The following is a 16,657-nucleotide window of genomic DNA, read 5'->3' on the forward strand; positions in this document are numbered from 1 at the left end:
GAAAGGTGCTGATGGTACACGACCCTCTTTGTCGATGGCTGAACACAAACACCTCTGCCGACGCCAGCGTGGGCGTGCGACAGCTCATGCAAGCGTGCACAGTCCTTGAACACTTGCAAGGCGCGAGCGCTATATATTCCACCCAGCCTTGTTTTCCACCCTGCCAACGGAGCGGCGACCTCAACTGGCATGCCGTTGAGTGTGAGGAGCGCCAGAGCTGCGCTCTACTGAGGTCAGCGTTGCCCTTACGCGAACACAGAGCCCTAAAACTGCTTGCCGCTTTCATACGAAAAGCGAGGATGTGTACACACTCTCGAATAGTACGACTCCGATGATAGGAACCACACCATGTCTGTGTTTTGCATACAGGGCGTGCTGCGTGCGATGCAGCGCAGTTTTCCACGTTGCGTATAGCCTTCACGGGACAAAGAGGTAAAGAAAGCCCAAAATGGATAGACCGCCAGCTTGCGTGGCCTTTTCACGTGTTTTTATCTGAGCGAAGTTGCTAGGAGAAATAAACAATCGCCGGAGGCGAACCCTTCAGACCGCTTCCTCTCAATTATTTCTTTCTTTGTTATTCCCTTCGCTCGCCATCACTATAGCAGGCACCATCGAGTGTGAGAGGCGCCTTAGTACTGCGCCGCTAGGAAAAGCAATGCTGCAGGGTCACGCGTGGTGAACCCTGTGTGAAGCTGCCGATGCTGCCCAGTCAGACGACATGGCACCGCGTTCCTTTCACAGTGATGGTTGCAGAGCCTGCAGTTCTCAGTCTTTTAATCCTCAGGAAACCCCAAAGGCTTCCAAAAGGTGCTGGGGAACCCTGCCTGCCTTGGTTTCCGTCCACCCCTGCGTGAAGCGCTTCCCCCCTCTCCCCACAAAAAAAAAGGGCCCGCAAACTCACAGCCCCTTAAAAAGTAGCCAAATTTGTTAGTGACAGCTGTACAATCTGCTACGAGCAACTACGGGATAATTAATCCGAAAATAAACCAGTGCTGCAGAAGCCCGCTTGCGGTGGCGCTGGCTATGCGTTTTTCTTGTGCGTCGAGCAAATTCTGGATCTGCTGTGCAGCTTCGTTTAAGCCTTCGTGGACACCGTCAAGGACTGGCCGGCTGACTTATATCCGCATTTGGGGCCGTGACATCCCATTTCTGATATCATATGCAACGGCTGGGGATTAACGTTTTATCTCAAAATGATGAACAACAGCTCTTCTTGTAATGTTGCGTTATGTAGCCGGACTTCGGTTTCGAACTTATTGGACGCTTCATTGGGTACTCGATGGAATTTCCGATCAGCAGTGTATCACTGGCACACACATAGCACTACGTTCGACCGAAGGCACGCGGATGACCCTGCCAATTTTCACGACATTTAACATGTTCGCCCTAAACATATCGAGCTTTCGATAGTTTTCCGCACCGCGCAGATGAACCGGGCGGTAATAATGTGCCTAACTACCCCTTCTTGATAGAGGGTGAGGGAAGGTATAGCTTATCCGACTAGCCGCAATTTATGGCCAAACTTCAGGATTCTAACAAGCACCGCCGCCTCTTCACAAGAGCAGGAATCGACAAGCCCGCATCGGAGACCTGCCGCAAACACGGATAGAGTCAGGCTGCTCAAAGTATAGGCGAATCCAACAAGCCAAAATCGTATGTATAAGGTGAACGTGCACTCCGGCACCATCTGTTGCTTCGGAGGCGCTGAGAACTGAGAAGTGTTGTTTCAACCTGGTCATGCATCTAGCCACAAAGCATGGTTAATGACTGACATATGTAGAGAGGCAACAGTGCTCGTGTGTGCGTACGGAATGAAACGCATTCATCATGGGTTGATCTCAAAGGGTCAACCGTAACTGTAAGCGCATTGAGCGAATCATTGACATATTTGTCGTCTAATATTTTGGACGTATATATCATTCCAGGGAAGTGCTTGGGGTCGGCCCCTTTCAACGCCAAGCATTTAAGAAACGTTTAGGTTGTCAGAGCTTCTATATGAAGTAACTATACTGGCCAGTGCATATAAAGCTGCGATGAATGCACGCCCTCGAAGCTAACCTGCCGCTGCGTGTATCTCGTTTTCAGTTTAGCTTAATTATCTTTTGTTTTCACTGTTCGTTTTATTTGTGAGCACTCGTGCGCATCTGTGAGCATTCATTTTATATTGGCGAGCAGATAACATCCTTCTCGATCTCTGGGAAGCGATCGACATGCTTGCATGGTGCGCGTCTCGCGTGACCATCGGGGCTCTCGGGTTTGTCCAACCTGCCGCAAAGTTTGGAGTCGACATCACCAAGGTAATAAGCACGTCGCCTTCTTTTTAAGGTTGAAACGTGCGCATATGTCTTTCGCACACAGCAGTAGCAATTCCCACCATCCTTAACGGTTCTCTCCATATTAGATTTTTTTTTTCTCTTAATACAGTCTATACAAGAGCGCAGGGATCTTCAGCGCTTGATGTGTATATTCCCCAAGGTTGTCTGACTTATTACGAAAACAACTACCATGCGTTGTTAGGACGAAATTATCGCTCAGCCCTAACCCTCTCCTGTCTCATCCTCAATACGAGACGCCTTAGAAATACGGCGAGGACGGGGTTACGCAGTACTGTAGGGCGCTTATATTCTTTGGAAGTATCAGCCTTTCATGGGGGTAGAAAAGTGTTCCATCTACCACCGCTTTACTATATACCAGATTTCTGAAGCCTAGGCGCCAATCGGGCCCAGTGCAGTTGCTCAATTTTATAAACTGTGTAACTCTGCTAAGGACGGTGTTCCGATTGCACAATGAGCGCATTGTCATGTTAGGCCAAAAACTTTTTTTCTTTTTAGAAACATCCGCGTTGCCATCCCCTTCCCGAATATGCAGTGGATGCCGTTTTCCGTGCCGGCCAGGGGCTGGCCGATGAGGCTTCCCAGCGAAGCCTTGCCCAAGGCCAGAGTGTTGTGCGACCCGAAGGCGCCAACGAGGCGCTTCCGCTGTGCGCCCTTGAACGCCTTCCTTCATTCCTTTTGCACGGTAGAGCGAGGCTCTGGTTGTTTCGGCCGACTGCAGGCGACCATGATTACGTAACGAAACAGAAAAAACCTACGGGCGAACAGAAACGCATACTGAATATTGCCACCTTCTGTTCTCAGGTGGCGCTGAAGTGTCTTCGAAGACGAAGTGTCTCGCGCTGGCTGGCTGGCTGCTGTATTCTGCTGGTTAGCGACCTGTCGCCCTATCCTATGACCCAGGATACAAGCAGGTAGCGCTAAACAAAAATATTAACTGGCTGTAACTTTCGATCACACAAAAGATGTTTCAAATCTTATCATTCACGCAGCCTTTGCTGACTGCATGCGTTTGCTACACCTTGTCGGCGGATTTTTACAGCGCAAGAGGGCATGGCTTGAAACGACGTAAGCGCCAACAGCGCGCTAATGTTCTGGTAAATAGTCTCTAGGGGCGCGATTTCCCTTCCCTGAGATGAACACCCTCTGCCCCTAAGAGCTTGGTCGTGCCCGTAGTGGCGTCCGCAACGCCCCTGCATCCTTTTGACGCGATACCGTTAGGGGCCTCGTGTCGCAGGAAAGCCGGCGTCGTCGGCCGTCAACGAAAAATCCCCAAAGGAGCAATCTAAGGAGCAATCTAGGTCATGTGGTCTTGAGACGTCGTCATTAACCGAGGAACAGCGGTTCCTCGTACGTCCAGCCACTATGGCAGCAGCCAGGTGTGGCATCCTGGACCAAGTGTCGACCATAGCGCCCCACCTCTAAAATGCCGAAGTAAAAGTTTTCGTTGTCCATGGCCCACCAAATTGTGAGCAAACTGCCTAACTTGTCAGGGGGCAGTTAATACCGATTGGTCGCGATAGACTGCTCGCGAAGAGCAAACTGGCTCTCACAAGCCTCATCGGTGCCAGTGGCGCATCGTTACTGCACCATTGCTCCACATAGGGTCTTGGGTAAGTCTTGCGCGCACCAGGTAAATGAGAGCCTCGATAATGATGTCAATAGGATAACGGAAGCTAGATTTTCGATTTCGATCGTTATCGCTGTGGCAGAGAAGCTTCTAAAGAAACTGAAAGCTAGGACGTGCCTGGATAGTGGCCGTTTTAAAGAAATGAGGCCAGCCGCGCTACCTTATGTTCACAGGGCTTTCCACAATTTGAAGAGTGTGACGAATCGAGACGGTCCGCCTAATCCAAGTTGGTCTCATTGTGCCTTCGGGTCATGTCTGTAGGAAAGAATGTTTCGGATTCAGTGACCCCCTCCTATAACCATAGCTCGCTGCGCTGTCCTTAAGCTAAACCCGTTCCGTTAGCCTCCATGTTACTGCCCCATATGTGAGTACAGGTAAGATAGAGCTGTTATACACTTTTCTCTTGAGGGATACTGGTAAACTGCCATTCTTGATACCAGCGTGTACTTTATGCCCTATTTATTCGAATTTTTAGCGAATCTTCCACATTGTTCATAATGCCCTCTACACCGAACAATTTTTACTGACTTTTATAATCTTTCGGCTGTGTACCGCATGAACGTTTCATTATCTTTTTAACCTGCGGCTTGATCACTACACTGCTAAGTGGATCGAAGAATTTTTAGCTGACAGGCGACAATATGTATCTGCGAATACCTTCATATCTGAAACTATACATATTAAATCGAGAATGCCTCGAGGATCTACGCTGAGGCCGCTACTGTTTTCAGTTTACACAAATGACATTTTCATTTACAGTTACTCAACCGCACGACTTCTCGCCGACGATTGTGTTTTTTAGAGGAACATAGCTAACGTTAACAATGTTGCTTTTCCGCAAAGACATATAGATAGGTTAGGTTCCGGCCGCAGTGTTTTTCAGATGGAAATTAACGATCGAACTAAATAGAGGACCTTCTATACTCTTTTAATTACCCCACCAAGTCGTTACTTAAAGCCGCCGCGGTGGCTCAGTGGTTATGGTGCTCGCCTGCTGACCCGAAAGGCGCGGGTTTGATCCCGGCCACGGCGGTCGAATTTCGATGGAGGCAAAATTCCAGAGGCCCGTGTACTGTGCGATGTCAGTGCACGTTAAAGAACCCCAGGTGGTCGAAATTCCCGGAGCCCTTGACTACGGCGTCCATCATAGCCTGAGTCGCTTTGGGATGTTAAACCCCAGTACTGGTTTATACAACGGATATATTGCATGTACAGTCGTCCATACACCTGTCTAGAGAACTCGAACGGCACACTGGGGAATACATTGGCGTCGTTTAAGAGTAGCCTAGGGCTCAGAACAAGACATTACTCTGCGTGCACATTCCCGCGGATTGCGTTTCTGTCTTCGGGTCTCTATAAGCAACACTGGGCCCGCCAGGTTGCGGCGACGGACGCAACACAGTTCGCCGTTCTTGCGCTCTAGACAGGTGTGTAGACGACTGTACGCACCCATGAAAAACTTCTACCGTATTTCGCTCCCAAAACATTTATTTCACTGCATCTGTTTCTTGTTCTTTATTTCCTGTTTTCTGGAATTGAACTCGTCTTGATGTGAAGCCGTGATGTTCTTTTTCATCTGGCCACTTTTTGAAATTGTGTTACCCGTTCACCCATCATCCCTCACGTAATGCCCAAACGAGTCCTAAGAGTATCAAAAGAAATAAATAAATAAAAACAATCTCGTGTGCTCCTATAGTAGTCTTACTGTCAACAGTCATATGAACGAGGCGTCCCGATAGCTGACGTACCGCACACCAGCGCTGCAGCTGAAGTACGTCGCATTTTGATATCAGGGGCAAAGAAAAAAATTCTTGCAGCTTCACAGCCGGGGGCAGAAAACAACAAGCAATGGCAGTGGGCTGCGTCTTCATTCAAACAGATGGTGCGTTCAAGCCGGACCCTGCAGCCTTGTTCTTTGCGCACCCTGGCAACTGACTTCGATGCAGATTAAAGCATCGCACTTATATGCGCATGCCCATGCGTATGGTGTACTGAGCGCGTAATGGTAATGCAATTTTAGCATGCATTAGAACATTCTGGATCGCGTCGTCTGCTCTTTTCGTGGAGTCAACGCGCCTCAAGCAGCACGAGTACAACAGCGACATGTCGCATCTCTCCATCTGTTCTTTCGTTTCAGCGAGCGGCGCCGAATATTGCTGAACGCTGCCCCCCCCCCCCCCCCCCCCCCCCCCGGAGCGTCGTACGATCAACACAATGCTTCCGCATCCTTTGTGCTCCATCGTCGCCTGCCGCCGTCGACGAACTGGAAACCACTTGTGGTTCGTTGTGAACCTTGTATGCGCTGTCGACCTAATAAAAGAAAGAAAGGTCAACTGGTAAGGCGGCCACAGCAGACTAAACAAGTAAACAAGCGCGTAGGCTGGCGAACGGAGCGATGAATCCAGCTGTCTGGCAGTATAGAGCAACGAAAAGGCAAATGCAACTGGCGAAAGCAGCAACGAAATGGTTTGGGTGCATGTAGACGGAGCAAAACACGCTGACTTCGAAGATCGGCTCTGAGTGGTGTCCGTCGCGATTAAACTCGTGGGCTCGTAGACCATCATTCGTGGCCACTGAAGTGGCGTTGGCATGTAAGAATATAAGACTGCAAATGTGCAGGGCACTCAGCATATTCCTCGTGAGGTTTTCTGCCAGCTTCTCTCAGGACGACAGGCAGAGCAAAGAGGCTCGAAAAAAAAAAAAACACAAAAAACCTAGAGGCGATAAATTGGATTGATGCGGAAGAAATGCGATAGAATTCTTCTTTAACTCGCCAATCTCCATTGCGATTGCATTCCCATTCTCATTCTATTCAAGTTATGCGACAATTGTCTTTCACTTACCGTTCTACTCCAATTATGATTCTATTCCAATTCCGAATAAGTCTACTTTAATTCTGATTCTATTTCAGTTCCGAATAAGCATCTACGGTAAAATGTGCCATCGTTAGATTGCGCCAAGTCGTCGTACCACCCCTGACGCAGTGGCGCAGCGGTTAAGCGATGTATCACTGCACTGGGAGGTAGCTGTTTCTATCGCAGCCACTGATGGGACTTGCGAGACCCAGACTTCACTTCTCGAGCAATACAAGTAGGAATAGCTTCCACAATCATCATTTTCGCGCAGAGTGAAAAAACAACAGTGTTTCTTTTTAGTCATCTTCATTTCTGCCGAGTTATACTCTTCGTCCGGCGTCTACCTCCTCTCCCCTACAAGTGGAGAGGGGGACCGTTAGCATGAGGTTGGTGGCAAGAGGGAAATCCCCCTAAACATCACCTCTCACAATAGGCAAGTGGAGGCTTCACACAGACACCGACGCCACCGGACAGTTTTCGCCTTCATGGACTTCCTAATGGTATCGCATTAAAATTTTATTCAACATTTGCTGTCAAAAAGATCTATTACGACTAAATATACAATCCAGCCACACCTAAACGGGCTCCTTTCCGAAAGAGATACGGTGCCACTCAGCACTTCGAGTTATTTTTTTCACTGAGGAAGTAGCCACGCCATTAAATTTGTTTTACGATTCATGAAAATGGTTACGGCACCACGTGGTGACAATTCTTGTCTTTTTACTCCCACCTCTGAGAAAACCGCAAAAGATTCGAAGAGCCCCTGCTCGACTGTTCCTGCCTGTAATCCAGTGCTACATAAACGTCGCATGGTGTAGAAGCAGTTCTGGCGAAGCTTCTTGAAAGAACGAAACTGCGCAACTAAAACGAAGGACCAGGGAAACGAAACACACGCACAAGCGTTGTACTCACAAGAGGCTGTTCAATCGGCAAAACACAGATCAAACCGCCACGGGACAAGCTCATGTCATCTCCGAAAAAATAATAGACAATAAAATAAATCGTTTTCTCACTCGTTAACACCTACAGGCGTCCATGTCGTTCCAATAACCCTATTTCGCGCTTAGTCAAGGCCACGGAGGTACTGCTCGCACAAGAGTCTGTTTAATGGAAGGCATGATATGCCTCTAATACTTCCCGCACAAGTTGATCTTTGTTGTGATACAACATAACAGTGTTGTCGAAATACGGAGTGCTTTGGCAGGTTTTGTAATGGGTGACCAGTTTCGACGAACCGGAGCCTCCGAATGAATTCTCGTGTTCTGACAGGCGTTCGATTGGGAACCGGCCTGTTCGGCCCACGTAGAAATGGCCACACAGGAGCAGAATCCGGTATGCCACACCGACCTTGCACTGCACGTACTGAGTGCCGTGACGCATACCGCGTCCTTCCGTGGCTCTATCATTATCTGTCCTGCGTTTCAATGAAGCCGGAATCTTGCTCAGTTTGTTTGCAGCAGAAAACAATACCTTGCCACCACAGAAGAAAAAAAGTGCAATATAATTCTATGCGTTCCTAAGTTATCGCACCGATGAAGAAGATAGCGGACAAATTCGGTGGTAAGGTATTGTTTTACCGCGCCAAACAAACTCAGCAAGTTTCGGGCTTCATTGAAACGCAGGACAGATAAAGATAGAGCCACGGAGGGACGTGGTATGCGTCATGGCACTCAGTACGTGCAGTGCAAGGTCGGTGTGGCATATCGGATTGCGCTCTTGTGTGGCCATTTCTACGTGGGCCGAACAGGCCGGTTCCTAAGCGAACGCCGGTCAGAACACGAGAAACAATTCGGAGGCTCCGATTCGGTTTAGGTTTAGGTTTATGGGGTTTAACGTCCCAAAGTGACTCAGGCTATGAGAGACGCCGTAGTGACGGGCTCCGAAAATTTCTACCCCCTGGGGTTCTTTAACGTGCACTGACATCGTACAGCACACGGGCCTCTAGAACTTCGCCTCCATTGAAATTCAACCGCCGCGGCCGGGATCGAACCCGCGTCTTTCGGGGCAGCAGCTGAGCACCATAACCACTGAGCCACCGCGGCGGCTGGAGGCTCCGATTCGTCGAAACTGGTCCCCGATTGCAAAACCTGCCAAAGCACTCCGTATTTCGACAACACTGTTATGTTTTATCGCCATAAAAACTAATTTGCGCGGGAAGTACTAGAGGCATATCATGGCTTCCATTAAGCAGACTCTCGTGTGACCAGCATTTCTGTGGCCTTGACTAAGCTTGAAATAGGGCTATTGGAACGACATGGGCGCCTGTAGGTGTTAACGCGTAATGTCCATTTTAATGTTCATTATTTTTTCGAAGGTGACATGAGCTGGTCCCGCGGCGGTTCGATATTTCATTGTTTTTTCCGATTAAACAGACAGTTGTAAGTACATGCAGCGCTTGTGCTGTGTGTTCCCTTCCCTTGTCCTTCGTTTTAGTTGCGCAGTTTCGTTCTTTCAAGGTGCTACACCAACTCGCCCATTATGCTATATTCCTACGGTTCCATCGGAGCTGTCTCCTGTTTTTTTTTTTTTTTTTTTGCACGGTTGTCTGCTGGAGCGCTAGGCCTTCATGATGTTATTTTGGCTAGATGAAATTCTGCTTTGGGAGTTCTCAAACTACCTCCTCTTACAATGGCCAAAACAAATGGATACCTTCTAAGTGACATGAGTGAAAACAGCGCGAAAGAAGCCCGAAGGTTAAACGAAGAAGGGACAGGGACAGTCAGCGCTCTTTCCTGTCCCTTCTTCGTTTAACCTTCGGGATTCTTTCGCGCTGTTTTCACTCATGTCACAATGAACCAAATAGCCCAGCAAAAAGTTCTGCTTGACCTTCTGAGTGCTGGCTGGGCAAAAGCAATTACTGGTTATAAGAGGGCACACGCCCTAGACAATATTTGGTGGCCTATTCCCCCAACGTCTAACGTGGCGAAAAGAATGAAATATTATGGCAAGCTCACATTGCGAAGCCTATTGAACGCAGAAGTACACTAAGTAGAGTGGAAACCGAATTCAGACCGTGCTCCTTAACTCTAGTGCCCATGACTCTCTTGAGTAGACCACACTGTGTTTGCACGGCAGGGTAAGGCGTTATGTAACATTGATGAGTGAAAAAAGTTGGGCGAGTTGGTACATATTCATTATTGACAACAGTGGAGGAAACAGGGACAAAAAGGGGAGAATAGACAAAACAAGCGCTGACTTCAACTGAAATTTATGACGGGAAGTGAAGGGTATCTAAACATCTTCGAAAAAACAAACATAAACGGAGCCGGCAAACAAGGCGTGAACTAATGGACACGTGTCAAACAACAACAAAAAAACACTCCGGCAAGAGAAAGATAACACTGGACGCGTCTTTGATCGCGCTATCAACCAAGATGGGCACCTTGAGGAAATCAAGTTCATCCTGTGACACTACTATAGAAGGCCGGCTGACGCAATTGTTTCCAGAATTGTGCATGTGATATCCTTCCATTATTTCTCTAGCCAATTGGTCTTTATGTCTAAAAAGTATGGTTGTGGCAGAAAATGCCGGGGTGCCACCGCATGAACGACGGTGCGCTGCGAGGTCAATAGATGACTTTGACGAGTTGTAGTCGAAGGAATTGGACTGTTCTTGAAGCCTTTCGTTAACGCATCGTCCGGTCTGGCCAATATACACGGCACCGCAAGAAAGCGGAACCGAATAGACAACTAACTCCAACACTGCATGAAATGAACTGCATGAGAAGGCTGCTGCTGCCCTGTATGTCCATAAGTTGTCTCATGGGTTAAAAAAGATAGGGGGCAAATACGGCGTGAAGGTTGTTTTTTCGGCACCAAACAAGTTGAGTGCCATCTGTGCGCAACAAAAAAAAAAAAAAGAGATCTGACATTAGCCTGTGTGGTAAAACGGGTGGGTGTAAGGTGAAGCATGCAGTGTTGGAGTTGTTTATACGGTTCCGCTTTCTTGCGGTGCCGTGTATATTGGCCAGACCGGACGATGCGTTAATAACAGGCTTCAGGAACACTCAAATTCCTGCGAAAGCAACTCGTCAAAGTCATCTATTGACCTCGCAGCGCACCGTCGTTCATGCGGTTGCACCCCGGTATTTTCTGCCGCAACCATTTTTTTTACACGTAAAGACCAATTGACTAGAGAAATAACGGAAGCCTATCACATGCATAATTCTGGAAACACTCGAGTCAGTCGGCCTTCTATAGTAGTGTCACAGAATGACCTTGATTTCCTCAAGGGTGCCCATCTTGGTTGATAGCGCGATTAAATGAGCGTACAGTGTTATCTTCCTCTGGCCAGAGTGTTTTCTTTTTGTTGTTGTTGGACACTTGCGCATTAGTTCACGCCTTGTATGCCGGTTCTGTTTGTTTCTTTTTTCGAAGATGTATATATAATTCGCTTCCCGTCATAAATTTCAGTTGAAGTCAGCGCTTGTTTTGTCTATTCTCCCTTTTGTCCGTGTTTCCTGCGCTGTTGTGACTAACGTTATATAACCCTGATTGAGCTTCACACCTCTAAACGACAGTGAAGGACATATAATCGGGCTGGCAGAGCTTAAGAACACGGACTTTCAAGGCTATATGTTATGGTAGCAATGGTGGAATTTCAGAATCATACATGTAGAGTTTCGCTGTGTACAGAACAGTCCCCCTTCGGGCACGTATCAGCAGACAATAAAGGAAGGTCCAAAAAGGGCTCTTCCTTCCCCGTGTTGCGTTGCAAGACACTGCTGGCCTGTGGGCCCGCGAGCTCCGGAAACTTTGTGCCGCGAGCGTTCCGACCTTTACTCGGCGTCGCAGAGTGCCGGCCTCTTCGCGGGTCTCATGTTCGGCGTTCGAAAACGCGAACGTAAAAGCCGAGGGACGCGAACACGTGGACACGGCGTTCGAGAGCACGACCGTCAGCGCCCAGGGACGCTTCCTCCCGAGAACGCGCTGCTTGGTCTCGTGGGCACGGCGTTCGAGGGAGCAGCAGTGAACGCACGGGAGCCAACGAGGAGAGTCGTCCTACAGCAGCGGAAGAGAGCAGCTGCTCGGGGAGCCAGCCTTTACCTTCCAAGGGCATGGGGCCCTCTTTTCTTTTGGGTCAAATTCTTTTAATAAAGACCCATTTCCCAGCCTTCACCGAGTCCACAGCCCGTACCTCGCAACAAACTGGTTGGCAGCGGCGGGATAAGGACAAGGCTGGTGGACAGCTGCTACGAGAGAGCGTCTTCGAGGATCTGGGATCAACGGAGTTCCGCTACGTGGCTCAGGGAGTCACCTTCGTCGCAGCGCAGCATGAAGGCCAGGCGTGAAGAAAGCCGCTCATAGAAAACCTCGACGATCTGGGATCGCCGGACTTGCTACATGGTGTAGCTTCTTTAACGGCGGGATAAGGACAAGGCTGGTGGACGCCTGCTGACGAGAGAGCGCCTTCGAGGATCCGGGATCAACGGAGCTCCGCTACGTGGCTCAGGGAGTCACCTTCGTCGCAGTGCAGCGTGAAGGCCAGGCGTGAATACAACCGCTAAAAGGCAACCTCGACGATCTGGGATCGCCGGACTTGGCAGTTCCTGACTTCGGAAGTCACGGTGGCCATCGAGGGCTCCTGGTTGGGTGAGTGCTGAAGCGACTACGTATTGCCAGATGATTTAGAACTGGGTCCTATCTGAGCAATAGACTGCGTTTATTCACCACAGGGTGTGTGATTAGTTTGCAGATTTTTCGGCTCTCGCCAACCATGGATTTAAAGAAATTGAGTATAGACGAATTGCTGCTGTTGGCAGCTGAACTTGGTTTAGAAGTAAATCAACGTACGCGGAAGCCAGAGATTCGCCATAAAATTGAAGAGGTGGAGTTTGAAGAGGGCGAGATAACGGATGCTTGGGAAAAGATATGCCGAGTGGAGAAAGAAAATGAGCGGAAAAGAATAGAAGAGCAACGGGTAGCGGCAGAGCAACAGAGGCGGGAAATAGTGGAACAGGAGCGGGAGTTGAAAAGATTGCAACTTGAAATTGAGATGCTACGAGAAGCAGTCAGGAATGAAGGATGCGTAACTTCGGCAAAAGCGGAGATTGAGAAAACAGAGAGCCAAGAACATGCACAGGAAGTATGTAGTCGTAAACTGTGCGAAAAGGCGCGGCAGGACAATCCTGAGCTACGAGTCGGATAACCCAGAGGGAGTGGAACGTCCGAAGGTCGTTTGCGCGGAGTTAGTGCCTAGCTGCGATGCTAACGAAATAGTTGCTCGTCAACCCGGAGAGAAGTGTGCCCTTAGTGAGTGTGGAAAACCTAAGGAGTCGGTTGTTGGTCCCGAGGTGCACGCGGGAGGCTCGCAGCAAAGACAAGAGATGAACGCACCACTGCCGGAGCAAAAACACATGAAGGGCTGTTATGTTGAGTTGGCAGGGCTATCTGTCACTGATATAAGGAAAGATGGGGTTGTCTTAAAGCCTAAAGAAAAGAACCGCATTGCGTGTCAGAAAGCAGGTTCTGAGCGTGCGACGCGGGCGGATAGGTCAGAGAACAAACCCCCCCAAAAATGCCAGGAAGCTGTCGCCTAAAGGCGAAAGTGGCAATAAGCCCACAAAAAGGCCTCGACATGTAAAAGTAGCACAGCTGTGTTGTCTGAAGACAAGTGCAGTCGGGATGAGAGTCAGTCGACCTGCTAGAAACAGGGCATTGGCTTCTCGAAAAACGAGAATAAAAATGACATTAAAGAACCCTGACTGCACACTCACTCAACCGAGAGATTATTTGAAAAAGTGTGGGATGATCCCCCGGAAAAGACGACGGTGGGATGATCCCCCGAGCCACCACAGCAAGTTTGTGGCGCCAGGCTACAAGAAAAGGCACGGGGAACTCGTTTGCGTCTGCCGTGTCGGCAGACGGGTCAGAAAGGGAATAGTGCAGCCGGCTCAAAGTGTGAAGGAGGGACAGACAGTCGCCTTGCTGGCAGGCCATTGTTATATAGCAAGGTTCGGCACTGCACGCGCTGCCGTGCTTTCACAGTGTCTGGACAGGGCACAGAGACAAAGACAGTGGTCAAGGAATGTCCAACGCTAGAGTTGACTTCGTTCGTCGCTCTTCCGCAGCTGAAGTGGTCAGACGGACGCGACCCCGAAGGGCACGGCTGAAATGTTAATCCCTGAGCACAATGTAGGGGGTACTTGTGCTTATCGTTTTCTTTTGTGACCACTTTGAAATAGTTCGTTGCATTGTTTGACAACGTGATGACAGGCTACAGCGCAGTGAAAGTTTCTGCTGGATCCTGGAGAGTAAACCGTTAGGACCAAGAACTTTCTATTTGGTTGTTATGTTAGTCATCTTGGAGTAGTAAGAACGGCAGACTCCTGAGATGGAGGCTCCTATTGCACGAGTACAACTTCGATGTAAAGTACAAATTCGACGTGAGAACTGAAATGCGGACGGTCTGAGTAGAGGATTCTAAGCCACGACAAATGAGACGGTGTTAAAGCTTCGTCGTAGACCTCTACGTTGCTTTTGTTGTGTGTTTTGCCATGTGTTGACGTGAGCCGAATACTTCTTCAGCAAAAACAGGCAGGGAGAGTTTTCTGGCAAACGGCGTCTGGCAGTCGTTCATCGCTTGGGCACCGTCAGTCAGGGGTTTCCCCGAACGTGTGTGTGTGAGTGTGTGCAAAGTGAGCGCATGCATTTGCCCTGTGGCCGTCCGGAGCGCCTTCTCTCGACCCTGCATCTGGGGATGCACCTTAGGCGAAGGACTTCATCGGGGGGAGGAGTTTGTTGCGTTGCAGGACACTGCTGGCCTGAGGGCCCGCGAGCTCCGGAAACTTTGTGCCGCGAGCGTTCCGACCTTTACTCGGCGTCGCAGAGTGCCGGCCTCTTCGCGGGTCTCATGTTCGGCGTTCGAAAACGCGAACGTAAAAGCCGAGGGACGCGAACACGTGGACACGGCGTTCGAGAGCACGACCGTCAGCGCCCAGGGACGCTTCCTCCCGAGAACGCGCTGCTTGGTCTCGTGGGCACGGCGTTCGAGGGAGCAGCAGTGAACGCACGGGAGCCAACGAGGAGAGTCGTCCTACAGCAGCGGAAGAGAGCAGCTGCTCGGGGAGCCAGCCTTTACCTTCCAAGGGCATGGGGCCCTCTTTTCTTTTGGGTCAAATTCTTTTAATAAAGACCCATTTCCCAGCCTTCACCGAGTCCACAGCCCGTACCTCGCAACACCCGCTGTTGCTCCAATACTCACGACGATGCACCCTTCGTGCTTACGGCAACGCAGATGGCGTTGCCCAATTTTGCGTCACCGGCTGACATTCACTTCATTTTTGAATCGTTGCAATACTTACCTGCCATCGAAAGATGACTGTTGTTGTAACCGGAGAGCGATTTCAACGTGACTTATGGCCCGAAGTGCTTCGCCCAAGCCTGCAGTAAACAGCTCTCTCACAGCGAATCCACTCCAGCCTACGGCTCGTGGCTTAATGGCTTTTGCGCGATCCAGAACGGGAATAGAGACTGGGCAGTGAGCGACGGCCGCACAAGTACTTTGGTTACACCGTGCATTCCGGCTGCCCTGCTTCATTTTGTTCGCGTCACGGCCGAGACGTGACTCCGGGGCCATTTTCCCATCGGCGGAAAGAACGCGACCGGCTCCCAAGGTCTGTTCCCGCAACCTCGAACTCCCTCCCTATTATGTACCAATAATAAAGTTTTTCAGACAGAGAGAAGCTCGGATTAAATCCCGAGGAGCTGCGCCGCTTGCGTGGCTCATAAACAAACCCGCACCAAGCTGCCCTTCGACCACATGGGCGGTCCTCCTGACCCTCACCCACGTCTACGTAATGTGACGTGAAAACATAGGGACAATGTGTGGGGACCTGGGGAACTTTTACTCTACTTATAGCGAGCACCACCATGTATCAGCTCTCTTGGCAACAACCCGCAATATGTATACTTTTGTATAAAGCTCTTCGTCTCCCCATAACTTCGCATCTCTGTTGACTCGGGACCGACACCACGCCGGAGGCGCCGATGTCGCTTACCAAGTCCCAACACTGGAGACTTCATCTGTGTTATATTTTTTTTTACTGAAAGCGCTGTCCCTGTCTTTCTGCAAAACCTTGCATGTATATGTATCTTTGCTGTGTTATCAGTGACCCGTTCTCAGATGCATGAATCTTAAATATCTGGCGTCCATTTATGAATATAAACTCAGTTGAGATGCGCACATTCGACGTGTGTCCCTAGAAAGCGTTACGGTGCGTTTGGTGCGACGCGTAGGTTGTTAAGTTGTCAGTTCAGCCTGAGAAGAGAGAGCACGGCTCATATTCAAATTTCGATGCGCGTTATTCTCTGGTTCATCTGCTCACAACCATCGCCCTCCTGTTCTCTTGCCGCAGGTAGTGCTACAGTTGTGCCCAAGGGTGATCAAGTTTCTTTCAAATAGCTTTAAACCTCATTTGCGAGAACGCATGCAGTCTCTCTTTCCAAATTTTTAATTCGCGACTGGGCAAACATTCCCCAAAATAAATGAATCTCTCTTACTGCCCCACCTTCGGGTAAGTGTTGCTTAGCAACTGGCTTCCTTTGTTATAGGTTCATTGGCCTCAGTCATATGCGAAAGGTTGTTCACGAGCAAACCTTCAGATGCACAAGCATAGGATGTGTTTGTGGTGTGCATAAGTAAAACCTCATTTGCAGATTACATTCGATGACATCCTCTCCAGTAGAGCTAAGCCCATCTTTTCGCGCATTCCGAGTGGCTCATTGCAGCACAGCATGAGTCTCCAAATGTTATAAACGCGACCAACGCCTGGCAGTGCAACGAAGGAGAAGTGTGTGAATAATCTGTGCGTCTCTAGTGGTACTTTTCTCTTTGCATG

This window comes from Amblyomma mixtum, chromosome 5 (assembly GCF_055824585.1).
Source record: "Amblyomma mixtum isolate Tamu chromosome 5, ASM5582458v1, whole genome shotgun sequence".
In the NCBI taxonomy this organism is placed as follows: domain Eukaryota; kingdom Metazoa; phylum Arthropoda; class Arachnida; order Ixodida; family Ixodidae; genus Amblyomma; species Amblyomma mixtum.